Genomic DNA, 23,116 nt, shown 5'->3' on the forward strand with positions numbered 1-23,116 from the left:
TGAAGATCATCGCTTAGAAAGCTGTTTATCTTTGATAGGACATTCCAGGATAATGGTGTCACCGATTATAATAAAAATTTATCCCAGTCAAAGCATCATCGGAAAGTTCAAGCAAATGCCCTGAAATATTCTGTAATTTAACACATAATATTTAAAATGACCGTCTGCCCTCTCTCCAAATTGCAGTTAACCACTTCTCTTCCCAGCGGTGTGAATTCCTTTTGCTTGGGAATGTTCTTCCGTCTGAGGTTGGCTAAATGGAATTTTTGGCTCGTCTTCTCAAGTTATTTTGTTTTTTTTTTTTTTTCCTCTTCAGATTCTTTGTTTATTCAGTCAGATTGCTGTTTAAACTGGAAAAATAGCAGAGATCTCTTTCCCTGTGCTTATAAATGCGTTTGGAGATTATTTACATGCTTTTCAAGTAAATACCAGGCAGAGGGGAAGCATGCAAGACACATAAACCCAAATGCGGGCCTTGTTCTTTGTGTCATAGTTTCGTCAGTGTCTCTACTCTGCAGCCCAAGAAATAGAAAATGACGATGAGTAAAACTGTTCTCATTTAGAAGTGAGGCTGATCAGCACTTCTGTAGGTTGGCTGACTCCCTGTCTCTTCAGTAACAGAGACCTTGCCCCTCAGACTCTGGCCAGTGTGAGTGGAGAAGCCTGCTGTGCCCAGCTCTGCACCAGCTGTTTAGGACGCTCCGAACGCAGCTGCCAGGAGGGCTGTGGGCTCAGTCCCGATGGCCGTGGGTGTGACGGTGAATCCCCGAGTCCTAACATGAAATTACTGATGTGATGGGGCAGTTCACGCAGGAGGAACCCTGGGGCAGAGGGTTCGGGTGGGAAAGGGAAGGCTTTGACACTGAAGCGACTTGGATCTCTCTGACGCTCTACCATGTGCTGTTGTGTGAACTTGGGAGACACCAAGTGCTCTGAGCCTCAAGTCTTCATCAGGAAGGTGAAGACGATAACGGTAGTAGTGCATCAATGAAGGAAAGTCATTCATGTAAAGTGCCCACCACCCAGATAGACATCGAGAAATCCCTCAACTAGACTAGCTATTGCGATTATAGTATTCACCGACCCATAAGCCCCTTTACCTAATGTACTGTATGTGCACAAGTGAGAGATTCCGGCAAGCCATACACAGCACCCTGTGGTAGGAGTCATTCATGGCAAGCTTGACTGGAATCAGAAAGTTGATTACTGAGAGTCATTTTAATTAGAGGACCGTAGCAAAAGGATAGCCAGTTCATGAGCCACAGTCCAAATCTTTGTCAGAATCCTTTACAGATCCAATATGAATCTCGCTATTGCAAGTTTTAAAATGAATCACTTAACAGTTTTCCAACTTATTGGTTGAAATTGGTTCACTTACCTTTTAGATGACTTTTAGCTGATAGCTATATTCTTATAATATCACAGGAGAGTTCGAATTTAAGGAGTAAATTGAGTTTTTTATACCATTAAGAAGAGCTCATGCAAGTCATTGCTGTAAATTACTTTTAAAAGTTTACCTTAAATATATACGCTTTAAATGTTCATTTGTTCATGATTACCATTATTTTGGACTATAGTTTTCTTGAAATCAAAGCAACGATTAGAAGATTGATATCTATTTCAATGACAGTCAAATTATGAAAGAAGACTTTGATGCCTCAGATAAAATAGTGTTTCTTGGCTTAAATAAATGAATTCTTGAATTCTGTTGGGGATAATAGGTGTGTTTCTTCATATCGATGCCAAGCTCCCCAGCCTGGCAGTGTAGATAACAGCAGAGAACAGCCAACTATGATATCTATATATCCTAAACACAGTAGAGCATATTACCACTTACCACATCCCGTCCAATTAACGGGGCCAAAAAAAATTGACTTTCACGTACCATCTGCTCTTCAGCAGGATGAGCCAAGAAATGATTGTATGGCGTGAATGTACATCCTTGGGTACACACAACCACATGGGAAGGGTATCCACAATCTGAGGCCAGGCCTACAAACTCAGCTTCATAACTGAACTTATAGTATCGCGAACACATTGATCAAAGTCCAGGCTCAGACGTGGACAGACACCGCTAAGCCATATGAGAGCAAGGCCTGGGATTCTTCCATTTCTCAGATTTGTCACAGACCTTGTACAGAATCATGTATGGAATAAATGCCTCACCGTAGGTATTGAATAATTCAGTAGTGAATGAACATTCTGCAAAATGGTGCACAGCCTGAGACCATTTAATTTAACTTTTTAATTCTTCATTAAAACCTCATGAGCAAGCTCTCAGGAAGACCTTGTCTATGTAGACAAGCTATGGTAAACTTGGAAATGAGTGAAGGGAAAATAATTGGCCGGGTATACTGGAGGGAGAATTCAGGGCTATGCTTCTATATGGCAAAACATTATTACTGGTTAATAAAGGGAACAAATAGGCCCATGAGTTCATCACATCTATTTTATTTCTTGATGCCTAAGAGTAGACATTGTTTAAATTTTCTTAGATGTAGATGAGTGTCTGGATGTCAGTGCAGTCTGTGACCAACTGTGCATTAACTCTGTGGGGACCTATTAGTGTGCTTGTGAGGACGGCTACAGAATTGGAAGTGATGGAAAAACTTGCATCTGTGAGTTGCTTTGAAGAATTTTATCAAATCTCTTCTAAATGCCTTCGACCATCATCGTGTTCTTCAGGAGCATGGAGACCATCTATTCTCTAACTCAGCCTGTCCTCCCCTTTCTCTCTTCACAGGCTGAGATCTTTCTTTTCCTTTGTTCTCTCTGCAGCAGTTTCAACTCAGTGGCTCCCTGTTTCTCACCTTCATTTACAATAGACTGTTTGAAATGGTCTTCTCAAAGAGTGTTGCCTTTCAGCCACCCCCTCCCTGCCTTGGCTGTCTACTTCAAACGCTCTCATTTCTCTCACTAACCCTCACTCAGTTTTTCCTTTTTTTAACCAGCATGTTGAATCCAGCCATTTTCCTGTGTGGTCTTCGCTTTAGATAATGATGAGCTAGAGGAAGAAGGAGAGGAGGTACACTTTGTGAGGTTTCCAGGTCTTCAATTCAAGAGCCCACCTCCACTGCTTCCGTATGTGGCCACCTCTCTGCCTCTCACCCACCAAGATGAAGAAGATAAGGAGGAGGAAGGAGAGATTCGAGGACAACTGAAGGCTTTGCACAAAGTTGGTGTGTGAAAGAATATATCTCATTATAGTCACCTCTTTTCTCTATTTTTAGATAATTCCCATAAATTCTTTCATAGACAATCACATTATCAATATTTAATGCCATCAAATGTTTTAAGGTGATGTTAGCAAGAAAAGTGGGACCAGAATTACTTCTTCAAAGCTTCCTATCGAATTCATCATCTTTTATCTTTCTTCCCTTTGCACAATAAATGGTTGCTATGTAGGTATGTATGAGGGGGTGCAGGGTGGTGGGGGCTGGTGAAATGCAATGCAGTGAAATGGAGCCAAAAAGTACTTTGAATTAACATAACGGAGAGAAGGATTGGGACCTTTCAGTTTTAACAGCTGAACCTCTGCTAGAAGTCTTTTTTTTTATATAGTTAGAATTTACCTGAAATAGCCTTAAAATCTAGACCCCTCCTGGATTTTAAAATGCAGAGAACCAATGGTTCAACATGCTTAAGTGGACCGAGAAAAAAATATCTTTACAAATGTGAGCAGTTTTTCTTATATATCCACACAACAGAGCTCAAGCATCAAATCACTTCTGATCAAAATAAATTAGCATAACCTCTTTCAAAAGTAACAGTTTGCTGCCAGTCTGCTGCTTCTTTTTCTTTTCTTTGTGAGGCAGAGCTGCTCTTTTTGTTCTCCCTCTATTCGCTGTATTTTAAGAGGATCAAAGCTTAATGATTGCTTTAAAATGCATTCAGTAAAATGGCAGATTTGTTTATATGCTATGGTTAATCATAATAATATCAATTAAAACATCTGCATAAAAATGGAAATGCTTTAGTGTTCCTTAATTAGACTCCTGATACTCTGGCTCCACAAAGTCAGAACAGAAATAGTTCAGGGCTCCCAAGGCAGTCAGAACTTGAGTGGCCAAGATCTAGAGAGGAGAGAAGCTTGGACAAGTACGATGGACAATCTGTGCTGCCTTCCCCCTTGCGCCATTTGCTAATGGATGGGCAGTGCAGGCAGAGAAGCCCGGAAATCTACAGACAGCTGCTGATAGGGGGAGGAGCTAAGCACAGTTAGCAGTAGTATCACAGCGCTGGAGAGGTAGAAGTTGGAATTCAGAATCTGCCAAAGTGGAGAGGCCTTGCTAAACATGGTAGGCTTTCAACTGGGACGTCTGAAAGACTCCACCTAGAGACAGGGGGAAAACTTGAAATGGAATAAGCCTTAAAACAACTGAAATCAAGTCTCTCCATCCTCATTCAGATTAGGGTAATTTCCCTCAAGAATAGGATGGAAAAACATATTCTGGTACACTTATGCAATAGACTACTACACAGCCATAAAAAATAAACTGTATACAGAACATATGGATGAGTCTCACAAACATTGTGTTGAATGAAAGAAGCGTGATACCAAAGAGTACGTACATACTTTATGATCCTATTTATATGACGTTCAAAACTAAGGGACAGTAATCCACGGTGACAGAAATCAGGATAATGCTTCATTTGTAAGGCTAGTGAGTAAGAATCATCAGGCCACCTCTGAGGTTTTGAGCTGCTGGTAATAATCTGTATCTTGATCTGGGAGGCAGTTACATGGGGTTGTTTACACTGTAGGGGGAAAGTAGGAAGTGAATACTTGAGTTTTGTGCACTTCTCTGCATATGTTTATTAAATTGCAATAAAAAGGCTTACTTAGGGGAAAAAACAAACAAACAAACAAAAAAAAAACCCTTTGCATCAAAAAGCCTGGAACAAAAAACACTAAGGTGCCAGGAACATTGATTATTTTTGTGTTCAGAAATCACTGGTAATTTCTTTCCCTTTTTTTTTGCATTCTTAAATATTCTAAATACTCTTTAGGGGCTACATTCCAAGCTCTATTTTAAAAGGTTTCTCTCTGCTCTTGCCTTTTCCTGGGACTCTTTAGGAAATAGGCCCAAGGATCACGTGTGTTTGTTTTCTCAGCGGTGGCGGGTTTCGTCTTCCCTTTCAGTGATGTAAACAGCGTGGGTCAACTAAGATGGCATCGCATTCCAGTCTGTTTAGATCACACCTTTGGCCGCGATTGCAGTCAGTGCTGTGCCAACTGCATGAATGGAGGCAGGTGTCAGGAAGGAAGGAGTGGGTGCTCCTGCCCTGCTGGCTGGGGAGGAGTTCTTTGTAATGAAAGTAAGTGATACATTGGAGATCCGGTAAGATGCGTTCTCCTTTGCTGCCAGCCAACTACCGGTGATGAGTTCTTCTTTACGTGTGTCCTCCCTAAAATGTTTTAACAGGGTTGACGATTGATCTGGGTGAAAAACCAATTTATTTGTTGTGGAAAAATATTGTCTACGAAGCCCTGAGGTTTCAAATGGAGCATGTGATTAAAAGGGGAGATTTTGTGTTCCCTGGGAAACTTGGTGTTCTGACTCTTGTTTATCCATGGAACGTAAAAGTTAATAAAGGATCCTAATATTCTAGGCCTATAAAAATCCCTCCATTTAAATAAATCATTAGGCCCTGGCAAGCTATTCCCAATGAAGACAAAGATGAAAGGATTTGTGTTACGAAGCACAACGAATGGAACCGCTTGACTGTTCGCTGCCGCTTTTTGTTTGTGTTTTCTTTTCTTTTTCTTTTAAACAATATGTAAGTACAGTCAATGACACTTTTAACCTTTTTATATAAATCTCTCATGAGAAAATGTCAACGATTGGAAAATAATACCTCTAATAAAGTTTTTCCTTTATATTTTAAATGGAGTCATACTTGCAGGCACTAAAACTGCCAAGTAATAAAAACAAAATATATTGCCTGTCTTTATTTCTTCTTTCTCTTTTTAAATTTCCCTTATAAATTTTTTAATAAAAGAGTTTAGTCTTTGTGGGTGGCTCAGAAGATGACGTGAGCAGATTTGCTTTTGAACCCCCCGCATATGGGAAGAAAGAAGACAAATGTTGTTTCTATCGTGAGATAGATGCAAAACTTGAGTTATAACATAGTGAAGTGGTTGCCCCAGAATTACTAGTTAGAGTGTTGAGGATCTTCCTAAAGCATTTCTCTGATCATGTTTCTCTGCTGCTCGTTTCAGGAGTGTCCCATTTCCTGGTGCATAAAGCTCACGCTTCTGATTCAGTCATTGGCAACCATCTCGTATCAGGCGCTCATAAATCCTTTTTTCTTTTTATCCACAACTCTTTGACCAGCTTATCATCTTCAGCAAACTAAACCACTAACTACTTAATGCTTTGGACTTTACAGCTTTGTGCCTTTTGCTAAACTGCCACCTTTGTTCATTGCCATTTATTGTATGAAGCTTTATTTGATGGCCCCAGACTAACCACAACTATTTATACTTTTGATGGATTTAAAGTCTCTCTCTCTCTCTCCTCTTTGGGTTAGAATTAGCTATGTTCCTATTCCATTTCCCTTACTAGACTGGGAGCTTATCAGCTTGACATAGTCAACTGTATAAAACTAGAATCAAATTAATGTTATTGCATGACTATTAGGAAGTAAATGTTTATCCTATATTGTAAATTTTGTTCATAAATATACATCATCCAAACTTTTGATACCTAACATGTCAGCATGAGGAAAGAAACTAATAATCTATTGCAAATGCATTTGGATAAAACACCTGTGACACTAAACTAATATAGAAATACTGAAAATGGAATTTCATGATATAATGAAAAGAACATGACCCCATCTTTGGCTTTGGAATCCCTTGAGGTTCTTTTAAGTGTTCACATAGTCCGAGGAGGCTGTCTCAGAAAACAGAAACTTGTATCTTCTCTGCATTTCCTCTCTGTCGTTCATTCTTGTTTTTTACAAAAATGAAAACAAAACAATCCAAACTGGAAAAAAAAAGTGCTCATAAATTCTTTAATGGAAAAGGAGAGTGAGAACACTTTCTTAAAAAAGTTCCTATAAACTGTAATAAATGGAAGTGACAAATCATTCATCATTAGTATTTCTAAGAGTATCAGCTCTTCAAATGCAGCAAGGGACATCAAAAAAAAAATATTCTGCAGGGGTCTGGACAATTAGTTTTCCTATGGAGTGGCTCTTCTAGCCAGATGTCTTTACTGGTCTATAATCAAAGCAACTATATTGACGTCTTAAGAATTTCTTTAAAGCAATTTAAAAATTACCACATATTAATTTTAATGGCACATTTCAGAGCTCTGTTTCTTTTGAGAAGATTTTATGTTGACGATCTTATTAGTTATTGTGAGACTCCACCCAGTCGGAAGAGGAGATTGGAATATTTTCCTATGGCGAATCAGTGGGCTAGTATTACACGGGAGGATTCATGGCTTCTTCCAAACCACCCATCTACGGCCATGTTTGTTTTAAAATTTTCTTCTCCAGGATAATTGCTCTGTTTGGTGCTAATGAAGTATTTAGCAAATCCCTCTACTCCGTGATACCATATTCTTTTTGTGGGGGAGTGCCAGACAATAGTGTTGGTTTGCCGATGTTGACGCCTTGCTATAATCCAGATACCATGCAAGCTATTCAAACTTCCTTAGCTTTGTTTTTCAGGTCTACTTTTTAAAAAAATTACTCCACCTATAGCTGCTGTAAGAATTCAAAGACTTACTACGTGTAAATTAACAGTGTAGACCTCAACTGCTGTTTGCTGCCAGTTTCCTTCTCTCATTCCTTTTGTTTTCCTCTTTCCTTTTCATTGTAACCTCAGGCTTGAAAGCAAAGAAAAAAGTGGATAAGAAGCCAAGTTTTCATGTTCGCATCTGGAGTCATGTGGGTGGGTAGATAGAGGGGTTGATGTAAGTATAGTTTTATGATATTTAGCCAATTATGATAAAATGGCCATTAAGATGGTTACTGAAGTTACCTCAACAGCTGTATTTACTGAAGTTAAGCTAAAGTCATAGACATATCCCCCAATTTATTTATTTTTAATGGATTGCTAAATACTTCCCCCAAACCAACAAACCAGAAAACAAAACGAAACAGTTGTTTTCTTGACGTCATCAATCTTTGACAGTGCAGAATACCTTGAGGCCCCCCAAGACAGGCTTAGCTACACTCATTCCTCGTTAAAAACACATGACATTTTTTTTCTGCATATTCTTCCCATTTTTTCAAAATAGGGGATGCAGTTTGTTTCTCATTAAGATTAGTGACAGCTAAACAGCAAAGATGTCTAGGTAGTTCTGAAACTGTGGGTTAGAGTTTAAGGAACAGGTAAATTTTGCATGTGAACCTTGTTAGCAGTCCTTTAGTCTGCATGACTTTAACTAGCTGTATTCGAAATTCCCCCAGGAATGATGATGCCATTCAAACACTAGGAACATACCAGAGACCCTTCCCGGGTCTACAAGTTACAAAGATTTTAATTACTCAGAACCCATTCTGATAGTAAGACAGGCTCCCGGCCATCTCCCTTTGTACCACAGTGAGTGTGTTACGCTGCCTGTTCGCCCTCTCCATTTTCTTCATAGCTTGTTCCCCCGAGACCAGGGGGAAAGAGTGCAATGACATCTGTGGCCGTGAGAACGGAGGCAGCTGGGCAGTGCCAGTGCCCACGGGGCTGCACGGGAAACCCTGTGGAGACGGTAGGGAAAGCCGGTGCTGGTCACACGAGACGACTCTTCCAGTTCTTGAGATCTCTAGTGGGGAATAAACAAAATGAAAGTTACATCTGTATTTTTCAAGGTGGTCTTTTCTGAAGAAGTAAAGACGACAGTGTGTATACACAAGAGTACAATGGCTTTGACTGACAACATGTGTAACAGAACAAAATACGTGGTTCTTAAACCTCCAAGTCTGATCTAAGCAGGATGAACTGTGATACAGAGAAAGCTTTTTTCCTCCCCTGAGCAAAACATTGAGTTTGTGTATGCAGGTTTGGACCTAAGGACTGGGGTGAATTTGTTTGCTTTGCGTAATAAAAGAGAGAAAAAATGGAACTCTTTGGGCAAATCAGGGAGGAAGAGAGATGAAAATCAGAGAAGAAAAGGAGAGGAGAGAGAGAGGAAAAGAGGGGAGAAATGATGGATGAAAAACTTACAAAGTCCAGTAAGTGCTGTATGTGAATTTTTCATGGAAACCAGTCAAGAGACCACATTTTCTACTTGAGTTGATAAAACACACACACAAAAACTGCTTGTACAGACCCAAGAGCTGAAGGCGGAGAGTCAGTGGAGATGTAGGTCTTCAGGGACTGCCAGAAATCATGGCGAGTTTATTACATTCTCACAGATCGTGGAACTAGGAAGATGGAACCCAAGTTTACTTCACTCTCTAAGAAGTGCAGGAAGGCTTCTGCTGGCATCTGACTTATTTATCCCCCGAACACTATTCATTTAATCAAAATATATGTATTAAGTGTTTGCAAGGCATTGTTCCAGGCTTTGTGATACGGTAACAAAACAAAAATAAAAAAGACCCTGGCCCTTCCATGTGGAACTTACAGTCTTGTTCAAAGCAGACGTAGGTCACAAATGTTGGTAGGTATTTCAAATGAAATATTAATGCATGCTTGGAGGTCAGACCATGAGGGCAGATTGTGTGAGCCAGGGAGAGACTTCTAGAGAAGTGACACTTCAGCAGAAGCCTGCAAAATGAGGAGACGCGAGGCAGGGAAGGAGAGAGGGAAGAGCATACAGACTGAGTGGGCCCCGTGTCACCAGACACTGAAGTAGGTAAGAGTGACTTGCATTAGAGGCACCCTGAAGAAGCTCAGCGCAGCTGGTGGAGCAAAAGTCAGTCAGGGAGAGGTGAGTGCCACACGAGGTCAGCCAGTGCAGTGGCTCATTGGTCTTGTTAAGTTTGGGGGTTTTCATCTGAAAGCAGTGACAAGTCATTGCAGAATTTTGGGCAGAGAATACAAAATCATATGCGTGGTTTTTAAAAGCTTTCTCTGGCCTCGGTCCAATTCCGTTGGAAACCTCTTATCTTTGGCAAGCTCCTTATTTCATGAAACAACAGCTCTAGCAAGGCTTGCATGCGGGTTAATATTTGCTTTGTTTGTCTTTCCACCCTCCAGGATGCCCAAAAGGATTCTTTGGGAGCAACTGCAAAAGGAAATGTAACTGTGCCCACAACGGCCATTGCCACAGGGTGTATGGCGCGCCTGCATGTGTGAGCCAGGGTGCTGTGGGAGGTTTTGTCATCTGAGTAAGTCACAGACACTACCTTTTCTCTCTGCGTGAAGCAAGGAAGCTCAGAAAACTACCAAAAATACATCAGTGTCAACCTAAAGACAGACACCCAGTGTAAGAGCTGTGAGTTTAAGTTTTATTCAGGATCTTGCTGAGACTTTAGCCCAGGAGACAGCCACTTGTTTAGCTCTGAGGAAACTGCTCCGAAAAGAGAGGGGAAAATCCAGTTTATTTATCTATATTTCAGTCCTCCCATGCACATCTCTTTTAATTTTAGGGTTGACTTAATTGGCACCACAACTGTTGTATGATGTTTATACATTATCCTTTATGTCAGATAAAATGCCTTATATATTATTAAAGAGTGAGTGCAGTCACACACTTACTATATTATTCATCCTGAGTTCCCCACCCCTGGGTGCACTGTTGGCGGGCAACCACCAGGGGGTTAGGGCTTCACCTTCGTGGAACTGGGTGGTGAGCAACACGTCTCTGTTCTTCTTTGTTCACACTAGATGAAGGGAAAGAGTAGAACGCATAACATATTTTATATGGTCACATCATACATGACAGTTGATGTTCTAGTCTTTATTTAGCTTCCTTCCATTGCAAGAATCTATATTTTCATGAATGAAAGAAAAATGTTTCTGGAGTCTTCCTATTTTTTCCTAGTTAGTGTTCACCTTAATTATTGAGAGAGGATTGTTAATAGTTCATTTATGTGAACATCCAACACTTAAGGAAGTTGAATATCAAAGGCCAAGACAAGTATCTTTTATTTCTTGTGCAGAACAGTATCATTCCCTGAAATTTCTAAAATATACTATTCACTATGCGTTTTGACCAGCTATCACGTTTTGTAAAAGATGTGAGAAAACACAATCACCAGCAAATATTTCAGCCCATCAGTAACTTTTAAGCTGTCTCCCGATGGGACAGCTCTGGATGTCCACCAGCCGTCTCACCTTGAAGCTGCACCTTGCTCCCCTATCTGTTCCATGTGCCCTCTTCTGAAAATCCTTCCTGAGTGACCCTCAGTAATACCATGACCCACTTTTAATAACAGAAACCTTTTGAGTCTTATATATAACTCACTCTGTCCCTGGCAACTGAGACAAGGATCTCCCTCCATGGTGGCATCATAACCACCATGTTCAATTATCTCTGCTAATAACAGCAGATATTAACAGATGCTAATAATTTCCATCCATCAGAAAGTCAAGTGGCTTATTTTGTTCTCTCCAAGCAGCTTTCCACAGCAACACATATATAGGCATATAATACAGTTGCCTTGAGCCTGGAGGGCACTTGAAGGATCTTTTATTTGAGTCCCTTGGATACCTGTAATTGGAGGGGGGGGAATTATGTTTTGGAAAGGGAATTGAATTACTGTAGGTAACTCCTCACAGAGAAAACTAAGGGTAAGTTTTCCTGAATGCAAAGGTGGGACTTTGTCAAATTAGAATTCCTGTGCTGACTACCATCCCTAAAACTCAAAATAAAGGAAGAAAAGCCAAGTACCATTTGCCAAAGATGTGGCTAAGATAATGCTTCCGTCAGGGTGAAAGTTCTGTGTTATCTACATGATGTAAAATTATTTTGGATTACCATATAATGAGAGGGAATGAAAACAGTGGCGAGCCTTCTCATCAGGGCTTGTCCATCATCGCTCTGCTGTAGCAGGATGAATATGGGGTCTGACAGGCCTTAGCAGTCCTTGGAGAATATTAACTACAGGCACCAATGGAGCAGATTGAGAAGCAATTTCTCTCCCGGAAGCACCAAAGCCTTTTAAATAGTTCAGGCTTCACTGTTCGCATCCAGTTGCCAAAAATTAAATGAATTGCCTGATTTGAAAGACATTTGTTTCCCTATTTTTTTCTTGGCAGTCAGGATGATCCCCTTGTTTTCCCCATAATCAGCCCCCGCAGAACTACGTGCCTGTGCACTCACAGTGTGAAAGAAACAAAGCATGGTTTTCAGGTGACCGGTTTGCCTCCACCTGCTTGCAGGCTGTCCCAACGGGGCCTACGGAGCTGGCCACTCTTCCGAATGTCAGTGTGTGGAGGAGAACACCCTGGAAAGCAGTGCCAAAAATGGCAGTTGCACCTGCAAATCTGGTTACCAAGGCAACAGATGCCAGAAAGGTAGAATCTGATGATAAATTTTCTTTCTTCTCTAATAACAATGCTCAGCTTTTGTTTCGCACCATATGATCACTAATTAGTTAATCCACCAGAGTCCTCAGGAGATCAGTGAGCTTTATTAGTTCCCTGTTTGTTGGTGAGGAAACCGAGACACAGGGCAATAAAGTTATTTAACCTTGTCTTCTCAGCCTCTGCTGTTAGCTGTCTGCTTGCTGGCTTGAGCAAAAGAATAAAGATCACGTTGCAGAGAATCTTATTCTAAGAAGATGAGAGCTGGCCAATCACTCGTTCAAGTTGAGCCAATCAACTAAGGGCTGCCAGCTTCCAGAGTTAAAGGCTAGTTTTCTTTACATCTAAAGACAGATTATTCAAACAAATATAATAGAAACCATAGAAAATTTTGGAAAATTTAAATATGGTTGTCAGTATGGTCCTTTCTCAAATTTCCAGATATTACATAAAGAATTTCTTTATAATTCTACAAATATAAAAGTTTATGTGCAGCATAATTCCAAGGATAAGTGTCTTGTATAGATACACGTGTGTGGGTGTATGTAAAATTTGGAAAAAGGTATTCCAAGATGTTAGTTTGTGGACTCATGGTTTGTGGACACATGGAGTGCTTTTCTCCGTGTATTTATGTGGCTCTTCTCATTTTCTCAAAAAGTCTTACATTACCTTTTCACTGAATCTTGTCAGCACCATACTACTTAAAATTGCAACTTGCAGGTCTCCTTGAACTTTTTTATTTTTCCAAAATGCTTACCACCTTCTGACATACCGTACACTCTAATTATTATGTACAATATGTATTGCCTGCCCTTCCTGTTGGAAGCCAAGTTCCAACAAGGGAAGGATAGCTATTCACTTTTTTCACCACAATATCCCCAAGCTCCCAGAACAATCAGGACATATAGAAGTTGTTCAATATGTATTTTCTTAAATGAATATATAAATGTGAATCTTCAATGTTTATCCTTTATACATTTTTCTCATGTTATCATACATTCTGAATTAAGCACTTGTTACCATTTTCTTTAGGGGCAATTATCACGCCTTTTTTTTCTCTTTAATACATAGCAAGACTGAACATAGAACAAATAAAACGAACATAACCAATGGCAGGTGAATTTTTTGCCTTTGAAGTGATCCAGAGCACTCTTGTTTAAAATCAGGAGATAATAGGTTTGAAAGGAAGCCATCACATTGTTGGGTCCACTTACAGGGGCAGGGACTGGGATGGAAGATCGTTCTTGGCTCTCGGCTGTTACACATTGCTGTTCACGTGGTCATCTTCAGAGAGTCAGCGAGGCTTGTCCAGGCTGACTGAAAGGCAGTGAGAATCTTCCAGATTGTCCTGTGGCGTGGAACTGACTATGGAATTGGAGTGTATGAGCAGAAATGTCCATCAGGAGTTCATGGAGAGGGGGCCATTTAGATAGCTAGATTGTGACTTCTAGGCAATGGGGAAGAGAACTTGGGGAAACAGAAGCCTGACATTTCAGGGAAGTGTTTAATGTGGTATGAGAGTGGGTCCTATTCTAATATCTAAATCTCCTCCCACTTCAACTGACATTTAAGCCTAGAGTCAACCCCTTATGTATTCCCCAACTAGCGATGTCATGCCCTGGAAGTCAACGCATGAGGAGATAATACCGTATACACACACCTGGGTAAATTTAATTTATTCTGATAACATTTTCTTAAAGCATCTGCTGAATATACTATATTGGAAAATGCTTCTGAGATGCCCACTGTGAAGGAAAATGAGTTGAAAGTGTATGTAAATCAGCAAAATAGAGAGGTCACCATAATCTCAGGAAAACATATTATTTTTCAATCAGATAACTTTGTCCAATTCTAATATTTTTGTCTAACCACAAAATGAAATTATGAATCAGACCGGAGCAGGTGAATGGGATCGCCATGATTGGCAGCTGCAATCAAGGCAAGGCGAGCTCTCTGAGAGCTGTGTGTGATGAGAATCAGGTCTGTTGTTGTTCTCTTTCTTTTTCAAAAGAGTGATGTAGCCCAAGTGCTCCTGGAGCCAGACATATCTTTAAAAACCTTGACTCCAGCCCTGTGTCTAGATTGCAGATGAATAGTTAATTAAAGACTGCAAATTGTTTCAACGGCACTAATGAACAGCGCTCTCCACAATCAGCACCAGGCCTCGCGTAGCCCATCAGTGATGACTTTTAAGAGCAGAAGAGCTGGTTCCTACCCTAATCTGTGAAACAGCAAAAAAGAGAAAGAGGGAAAAATTTAAAACAACAGCAACCAGTGTCTGCCTTGTTTTGATTAGTTTGTAGCCTGAGGTATTTTGGACCCCAGCTGTAGGCAGACCCGAGTGCGGCCCAGCAGGGCTCTTGAGTCCGTCTGAGGGGGCCTATTCAACCTGTCACCATGAAAAGGACAGATTTTGTTCCAGTAGTTATGAACTTTAAATTTTGAACACTGGCAAGTCTCTGAGAACTGGTTAATTGACTTGAAAAGTGCTGAGTAAGTACTGTAGCATAAGTTGGGTTTAGCGGCTGAGAGCGCCAGTTTCAGAGGCCAGATCTGAATTCAAATCCTCACTTTGCTATATATTAGCTCTGTGACCCAGAATAAGTCACTTAACCCCTCGGAGCCTCAGTTTCTTACCTAAATGGAGACAAAGTTGCTCATGTCGTATAGTGATTGTTACGGAAATGTGAACTGATGTATGTAAAGTGTTCGGCACAGAGTAAGTGAACAACAGATCATAGCCAGGAATGGTATGAGCATCCCAGAAAATTCAACAATCCTGTTATTCAGAGACTTGGCCCTGGACAAGAGGATACTTTGCAGCCCAACTTGGTTTAATGTAACTTTCCATAATTGTTGCATGTTTAGGAAAGTTTCACAGATTTCGCTGTGTTAAAAAGCATGTTTTCCACCAGGTTTCTAATGCCAGGCATTTCAGTGGAGGCGGAGAGCTCTAAATGAGCCCTCAGTGGTCCCTGCAGCATCAGCCATCCTTTTCCAGTTCAAAGGATATTCAGCAAAGCAGCACAAGTCCCTCTTTCTCCACCGCATACATCGTACAGTCTGTACAGTCTTACAAAACACACAAATTACAAACCTCTAAGGTGATGATTCTGGCTTACAAAATAAGTGAAGACCGAGAGAATAGGATTCAGGAAACCATTTGGGGACAAATTCCCAAGCAGTGCACCTCCCGAGCTTCCTTTACAAATTACATCTCATTTCAGATTTTGTTCTGTGGAACTGCCTCCAAAGATATATATCAAAATCGCTTCCATTGTTACTGTCTGAAAAATCACATTTTCAGCAAAAAGCCAACCTCTGTATCTGTGTTTCCAAAGTGACAAGATATGGCATCATGTTGATTTCTTCAGGGAGTATTTTTGGAAGTGCTATAAATCCTTAGAGGCTACTCTGAATGCTTCTTTCTTTGCGGTTCAGTCATCCACACATCCACTCACACACACATTCACATGCATACACATGCACACTTTTCCAACTCACTTAGGCAACAGCAGAAATCTGGGACCATCTTGAGATTTATTACAAGTCTTAGCTCCTTTCTTTTTCTCTCTTTTTATTTTACAAGCCTGTCCTGATGGCCTCTGGGGACCAGGGTGCCAGTTCTCCTGTGGACCCTGTGAGAATGGAGGTCAGAGAAAAAAAAAAAAAAAAAAAAACTGGAAACTGCAACTATCTTCCCTTCCTATTACACAGGAAAAGCCTGTACCGTACGTAAGTCATTAACCTAGACAAAATGACCCACGAAGTCATTGAAGTTGTTAGTTTTATAAGTGCTTATTTGTAACTGCTGTATGAGCTGTGATGTTAGTTGGGTACACGTTTTAACTGTCTATTGTTGTGTAACAAACCATCCCAACACTTTGTAACAAATCATCCGAACAATGATTTATGATGATTATTTTTTTGATTCTGTGGATTTATAAGATGGTTTTCCTTCTGGTCTCACCTGGAGTCACTAGTGGCTGCTTCCAGCTAGTAGATCAGCTGGGGCTTCTTAACCAGGGGAATCTGGCCTTTCCTGTACATAGCGTTTCTACAAGGTTAGCTTGGGCTTCCTCATAGCATGGCGGATTCAAGACAAACGTCCAAGAAAGAGCATCCCCAAAGTGGGAAAACAGAAGCTACAATGTGTCAAAAAGTCTACCTTCAGAAGCCACACATAATTACCTCGGCCACACTGTAGTGCTTAAAGCAAGTCATAGGACAGCCAGATTCAAGGGGAGGAGAAACAGATCTACCTCCTGATGAGTCACAAAATCTCTGCAGAAGACCTGTTAGCTGGGAGATATGATTGTAGCCATCTTTGGAACCAACTGATCATAGCATACAACTTAAAGTTTTACTGAAAGGCACTATAAGAATTTGCTAGACTGTATTTAATCATTCTTGTTAGGGTGGGAGCAGATTATAGACTGATAAAAAGTTACGAGTTAAACTGAATCTGTTTCAGAGTGCCAGTAGAACTATGACCTTTTATGTTTGTCACTCTTACATAATCTGTCAACCCTGCCCACGTCGCCTTCTCTACTCCATCAGTGGTGGGACAGAGTAACTCGAAAACTTGAGGAAAGCAGTGGCTGGATGGTAAGAATGGTATCTTTTTTTTTTACATTACTATTTCAAATACAAATGGTTTGACAAAGGTTAGCAAAAGTCTATTATTTGAATTGTCTCTGATGTTATGAGGTGTGAACGGTGATCTGAATTAGCTTCAGTGCTTAGGACTTCCTAAAAACCAACAAGCAAATAAAACCAGAAACTTAAACGTAAATATAGAATGTAGCACCAGGATAATATTAGCACTTGGCTAATCATCTGATCATTGGGGAAAATGCATTACTGCCCCTCAGGAAAACCCTCAAGCAAGAGTGGTAGGACAAGGTCGTTGCCTGACGATTTTTCTAGATGTAACGAGATTGTCTGTGCTTTAGGACTGTCATTCTGTGCTGTTGACAAGCCTCTCAAACAGGATAGTTTGCTGGTGCAGCAGTTGGCTATCCCTAACCTACTTGTTTGCTTTTTTTTTTTTTTTTTTAAAAAGCTTAAAGGTAAGAATTTACATATTCAAAAGGTAGTTACTTGCTATTTCCACAGTGAAGTGACATTTTTCTCTTGTCTAACTCAACTTTAATGGAATAATTATTAAGCAGGTAGTGATATATCTGTTCCAATTGATATAAATAGACTATTTAGAAACAAGTGAAAAGAAAGACAAACTGCTCATTCTTCAAAATATTAATTTTAATAGTTACATTATAACTCTCTTCCCTTCTAGGATTTCAAACCCCAGGAGAATATTCCATAATAATCCTGAGAGATTTGGGATGACAATTCTAATTTTATTGGCAACCTGATACATGAGATAATGTATTGAGTTGGGTAGGCAAAAATATTCCCCAACTCCTAGTCCAGTTTAATTTTAGTGTTACATGCTATTATCTGATTTTGCACACACAGATACAAACACAAATTATATAATTATCATAATTGGATATTTAGGGAAATGAATGGAAGCAAATGATGGGACTTATTAAAAATGCTTCATGTGTGCTCCACAAGGGATGTGTGTGGCATTTAAAAAGGGGCTTATGTTTGAAGAAAAGCATACAACATTTCTCTAAATACCCTGTAATGGTGCTTACAGAATTTTCAAACCTAGTTACTCTGCATAATGAACTGTAAAAATACTTACTGGCTATACAAGGTAATATGTTTTAGAGGCAGGAGAGACCAAAAAGCTATTTCTAAAAATAATGGCTTTATAGAAATTCCGATTTTTAGAAGTTATAAATACAAATACTAGGGCAAAATAATTTTTTTAAAGGGTTTTATTTCACTGTGTGAGAAAATCCTCAGGATTATGGTAGATTGTATTTTTTCTTTCTGCTTCCTAAACAGCATTGAGGTTGGGGGCAGCTGTGGTGCACAGACACTCGCACTCCTGATGAGAATGTATCGTCTCTGTGAAGGTTTAGCCTCATGTATTGGGCTTCTTACCAAATAATCTTAGAAGTGATCCCAGCTTTTTCTTTATCCCAGCCTTATTTATAAGAGTAAAAATACGGAATAGAAATAACGTAAATATGCACCAGGAGGAGAATGAGTAAACAAATCCTGTAACACATCAGTGGACTATTCCGATGTCATTAAGATTCATGTTTTTGGAAGAATGTGTAATGTCAGGAGAATTGACATTAAATTGACATTAGATGTTTTATATAGAGAATGGTCCAACTCCGCAAAAGCCTGTACCCACGTATGCATGTGGGAAATCATGGTAGAAAGGACCACAGTTATTATCCAGATGGTGGGACTGTGAGTGAATATTTTCTCCGCTTTACAGTTCTGTCTTTCCCATAGTACTCCTTTACTGTTTTTCCCCTTTACAATCAAGGGAGAAACTACATCATCGTCAGACCGATCATTCACTAAATATCTAAGTAAGGTAATAGTTTGTTCTTAAGGTGTTGTCTCGTGGTCTTAACAGTTCCCATATAGTCAAGATGTTTTTTTCTTCAAATTGATCTTGTTGATCTTTTAATTTAAGACTGTTTTCTCCCACTTCAGATGATGTGGATTTTGAGCATAGCTTGGCAGCACCTCTAAAATACTTTTAAAAATTAATAAATGAAAGAACATAGTAGTGTTTCCTCTGAACACTTCATTTCCCTTTCTTTGGGAATCCCAGTTTCTATCCCTCGGTCATTTTGTTATTACTTCTCTAAATTCTGCCCTATTTATTATGAGCATTTACAAAATAGGCCCCTTCCCTATTGGAGAAGAGAACACTAGAGAGAATGGGGGAGACGGTGTGTGAGAAGGGAGATACCAGTTCCAAATACAGATTAGCTTTAAACATTATATGACCAAACATCATGAAATAATGAATTATCATGAAGTGATGATGGTCAAACGTCATTAAAGGCCATGAAAACCATATTGAACACAGGTGTGAACTTTCTGTAGACAGAAGCTGATAAATGTTTAGCTACTGGGTTCTCTGAAATATAAAAACCCTGATTTGTATCGTTTGACGATTTCCCATGTAATCCTCCTACCACGGCGACTTCAAGCAACCAACGTGATGTCAGCTGGCTCGCAAAATTCCTGAAAATTTTCAGGTTGCAATTTAACAACTGGCTTTCTGAGCTGGTAGTAGCAGCTCCAGTATACCACTAGCTAGCAAATAATTGTATTCTGCACACTTTGAATGATTTCTTAACCTTTTGTTTCTTTTTTGATACTGAGAAATGATTACTTTTCAGGTGTTGATTTTACTCTGCTGTTTCTAAACAGGTAACTAACTTGACCTTTGGGGTTGAATTAAATAAATCAACAAATGGTTTCAAGGAACAAAAAAATTGCTGTTTAGCTAGACTATTTTATTTTTGATACAAAAAATAATCACTTAGCTTAATTGATTTGAGATTCAAAAAATAACCAAAAAAAAATGTTGCATCACTTTATGTGTAGACTCAGTCCCCTCAGTTTCTTTCTCTAGGACTCATGTAGCTGGAGTATTGACTCAGATTTCCAGAAACCATTTGATACCTCAACCACTAATCTGTTTTCCAACTTCCCGTAACACACCAACCATAAACCAGGGCTGGCATTTCCTTTATGACACACTGTTGTAAAAAAGAAGACACGTATCTAAGGCAGAAATCAAAGAGTACTTGTAAAACAAAATAAAACAAAACCAACACATAAAAAACTATTAGAAGAACAATTTTAAGAGCGTTAAGCATCACCAAGCACCAGGAGGTGAGGTGTAGTAACATGCCTTAACCTCTCTGAAGCCACCTTCAATTTGATTCTTAAAGTTACTGTAAAATAAATTGTGTTTAAATAATACATCTCCCATCCTTCCCAGCAGTGAGATGCATCTCCTTTACCAATCTGGTTCTCGGCAGGCGGTCCAGCCTGATGAAGTATTAGCAAAATGTCAGCTCCCATGGAGACGTGCTACCGAGAGGCAACACTGAAGCAGAGACAGGACTTTCAAAACGCTATTGTGCAAATTCAGTTTTAAAATAGGGATGTGGTTGAGAACTGATGGCTGTGTCATTACCTATGCGTTCATCTCCCCATCACCTGCGGGAATGGGAGGGAGTCGTGCAGCGACGAAAGGGCTTTAAGTTGAGCACTGGTGGGTCCACTTGCTGCTCTTTCCCCTACGCTTATCGCCTTCCACGATGTCTCACCTAGATCTTCTTAAAGAAGTTAGTCCTGTCGTTACTTTGTAGCCCTCAACGACCTACTCAGTGCCTTACAAAATTCCACAGAGACTTTTGGGCACTAAAGACGCATCATCATTTTTGACTACTCTCTTCTGGATCCCACATACCCTAGTCATCCCCGCAAGCACCCTGTGCTTTTAAAATATGGCGCTATTATTCATTGCTCTTCTCTTAAAGAAATGTTCCTCCCTTCATTTTGTTGCCTATTAAAATCCCTCAGGGACTTTTATTTTCCAGTCTATGCAAACAAGCAAACAAAAACACTAAATCCCTGCCTTCCATAGCATTGCTCAGCACTTTGTATTATAATTGTCTGTTTATACATGATTAAAACCGTCATTCATTGTTGTATTCCCCAGCTCTTGATTTACAAGGAATGCTCATTAAAAATTTGCTAGATTCAATTAAAGAACATTTTTGACAACTTAGTAAAGCAGTTTAGGATTAAAGTTTCATAGTAATAATGTACCAAGTAAAAAGAGATATAAGAAACAGAGTTTTTGGTACTGAAAAATACTCAGGAGCCTACACTAAACTGGAGGGAATCACCAGGGCTTTTAAGATGGCAGCAGTGGTAAGAGGAGAAGGGAAGCCGAGGTGCAAGCCAGCACCACAGCTTCTTGGTCTCTACTCCATTTCTGAAAGCACTTCTCAGAAGCTTTTTTAAGAATGTGACAGACGACAAGGTGCAGAGTTGTTAGTTTTTATGGGCTCGGTAATTTCATATGCTAATGAGTAAGAGGATTACCCCAACTGTGTTGGGGGAGGGGGGAGGATTTCCAGGAAATGCCCTCCACTGCCTGCTTTTTGACCTTTTATGGTCAGCCTGGGAACCGTCATGGCGCCTGTGGGTGCGCCATGAGGCTTAGGGTCTACCGGAAGTCGAATCTTCTGCCATCTTAGTTCTAACCAGTGTGTCCTGTCCTCAGTTGCTGTGTCATTCCTTCAGTGGCTGTGCCCTGCCCCCTTCCCTCCTGTCTCAAAAGGATTTGATGACTAAGAACATCCAACACTGATGATTTTTTTTAAATGATTCTTTAGCTTCTTCCCAAAATTCTAGACTTATTTCTTTCTGTACTCACCTCCAATATACACAGTCCTTTCTCCTGAATATAGCAGGGCCACCTTAGAATAGTGAATAAATGTCGCCGGCTCTTGGTTTTTGTAAACAAAAGGAAGGGGTTCAACTAGATAATCGGTAATATATAGTAATATTTGCATAATAATATATAATTCAATGTGTAGTAAGTAACACTGCATGGTAAATATAGGCATATCCCATATAGTGATAATACATTACTCAAAGCTCATGGTAATTGAGCACCTGTTCTGTGTTCCCTGTGCTGTGCTTGTCATTCATTCACTCACCTAGTCCTCAGAACAACTGAGTTTGGTTCTATTACTATCCTCGTTTTATGAATGAGGATGCTGAATCTAGGTGGAATTAAGTAGCATGTCAGGAGTCATGTAATTAGTCATTGAAGACTAGATAATTGGTAAAGTTGATACAAGCACTAGATATCTAGAAAACTAGACTCTAGTTATTAATATTGTCATGTAGCTGCCTGCTTGTAAGAAAAAAGAAAGAAAATAGAGAATATTAGATTCCATAGAAAAACCTCAGTAGTCAAGAACTTTCATTAAGGTTATTCTTTTTTTTGGCCTCACATTTTTAGGTTGCAAAAAGAGTGACTGACACAGCCAAGAGCATTGTAGGGCTGTCAAGTGTCATAACAGCCTGTGCTCAATTTAATGACGGAGGGACGAGGTTTTTTGTTTATCTGCGTGCACCTTGCCCAGTGTATTTCCACAGGCTATGCTGCCTGCTGCACCATATCAGCAATGAGAGTTCTCAGTGGGACCTTGATACCAGCCAGTGTACCTGCCTGTCCAGCTGGACTGAGCCTGCTGACAGATACTGTAAATCAGAAGCTGATTATAAGTCCTGTTCATCCTCTAACATAAATAATGACCCAAAGAACTTTCTTCGCATTTTGCACTTGCTGAGAGTCTCAATTCCTTTGTGTTTCTATAGAGTAATCTTAACTGCATTTAAAATTCTTTTTATGTGTTGGTAAATATATCTGGCTAGCTGTCTACAGTAATCCATGATTACTCTTGCTGCTCACTTCCAGAGCCCTAAACTCAATATCTGGCAGAGGACAAAATAAATTCTTATTTTGACACAGTGAGTCATCCAGAAGTTCTACCTTCCAGTACACACACCTTTCATATATATACCCAGGCCCTTTGTGCATTACTAGTTTGGCTCATGGTCCACTGTATTTTGGAATTTTTATCTACTGTGATTGAATATTTAGTTTTACTTGTTTGACATGTATTCATTCTAGGACTGTGATTCCTTAGTATTTAAACATAAGGGCCAGTATGACATGCAGAACACTTTATTTTCTAATTTGCTTTTTGA

The 23,116-nt window shown here is 39.8% G+C and overlaps 1 non-coding gene across 2 annotated transcripts; it reads left to right on the top strand.

Moving 5' to 3' along the window:
- The first annotated feature begins 1,619 nt into the window (after window positions 1-1,619).
- Window positions 1,620-17,403, top strand: LOC116147077 (uncharacterized). Of its 2 annotated transcripts, XR_010383405.1 has the most exons (6): window positions 1,620-3,179; window positions 5,144-5,319; window positions 10,154-10,382; window positions 12,281-12,415; window positions 16,014-16,159; window positions 16,985-17,403. It is a non-coding gene; the product is annotated as an uncharacterized LOC116147077 (transcript). The 2 variants fall into 2 exon arrangements; XR_004136419.2 differs by lacking the exon at window positions 5,144-5,319 and having other exon boundaries at window positions 10,154-10,284.
- The last annotated feature ends 5,713 nt before the right edge of the window (window positions 17,404-23,116 follow it).

The sequence above is a fragment of the Camelus dromedarius genome, chromosome 2 (assembly GCF_036321535.1).
Source record: "Camelus dromedarius isolate mCamDro1 chromosome 2, mCamDro1.pat, whole genome shotgun sequence".
In the NCBI taxonomy this organism is placed as follows: Eukaryota; Metazoa; Chordata; class Mammalia; order Artiodactyla; family Camelidae; genus Camelus; species Camelus dromedarius.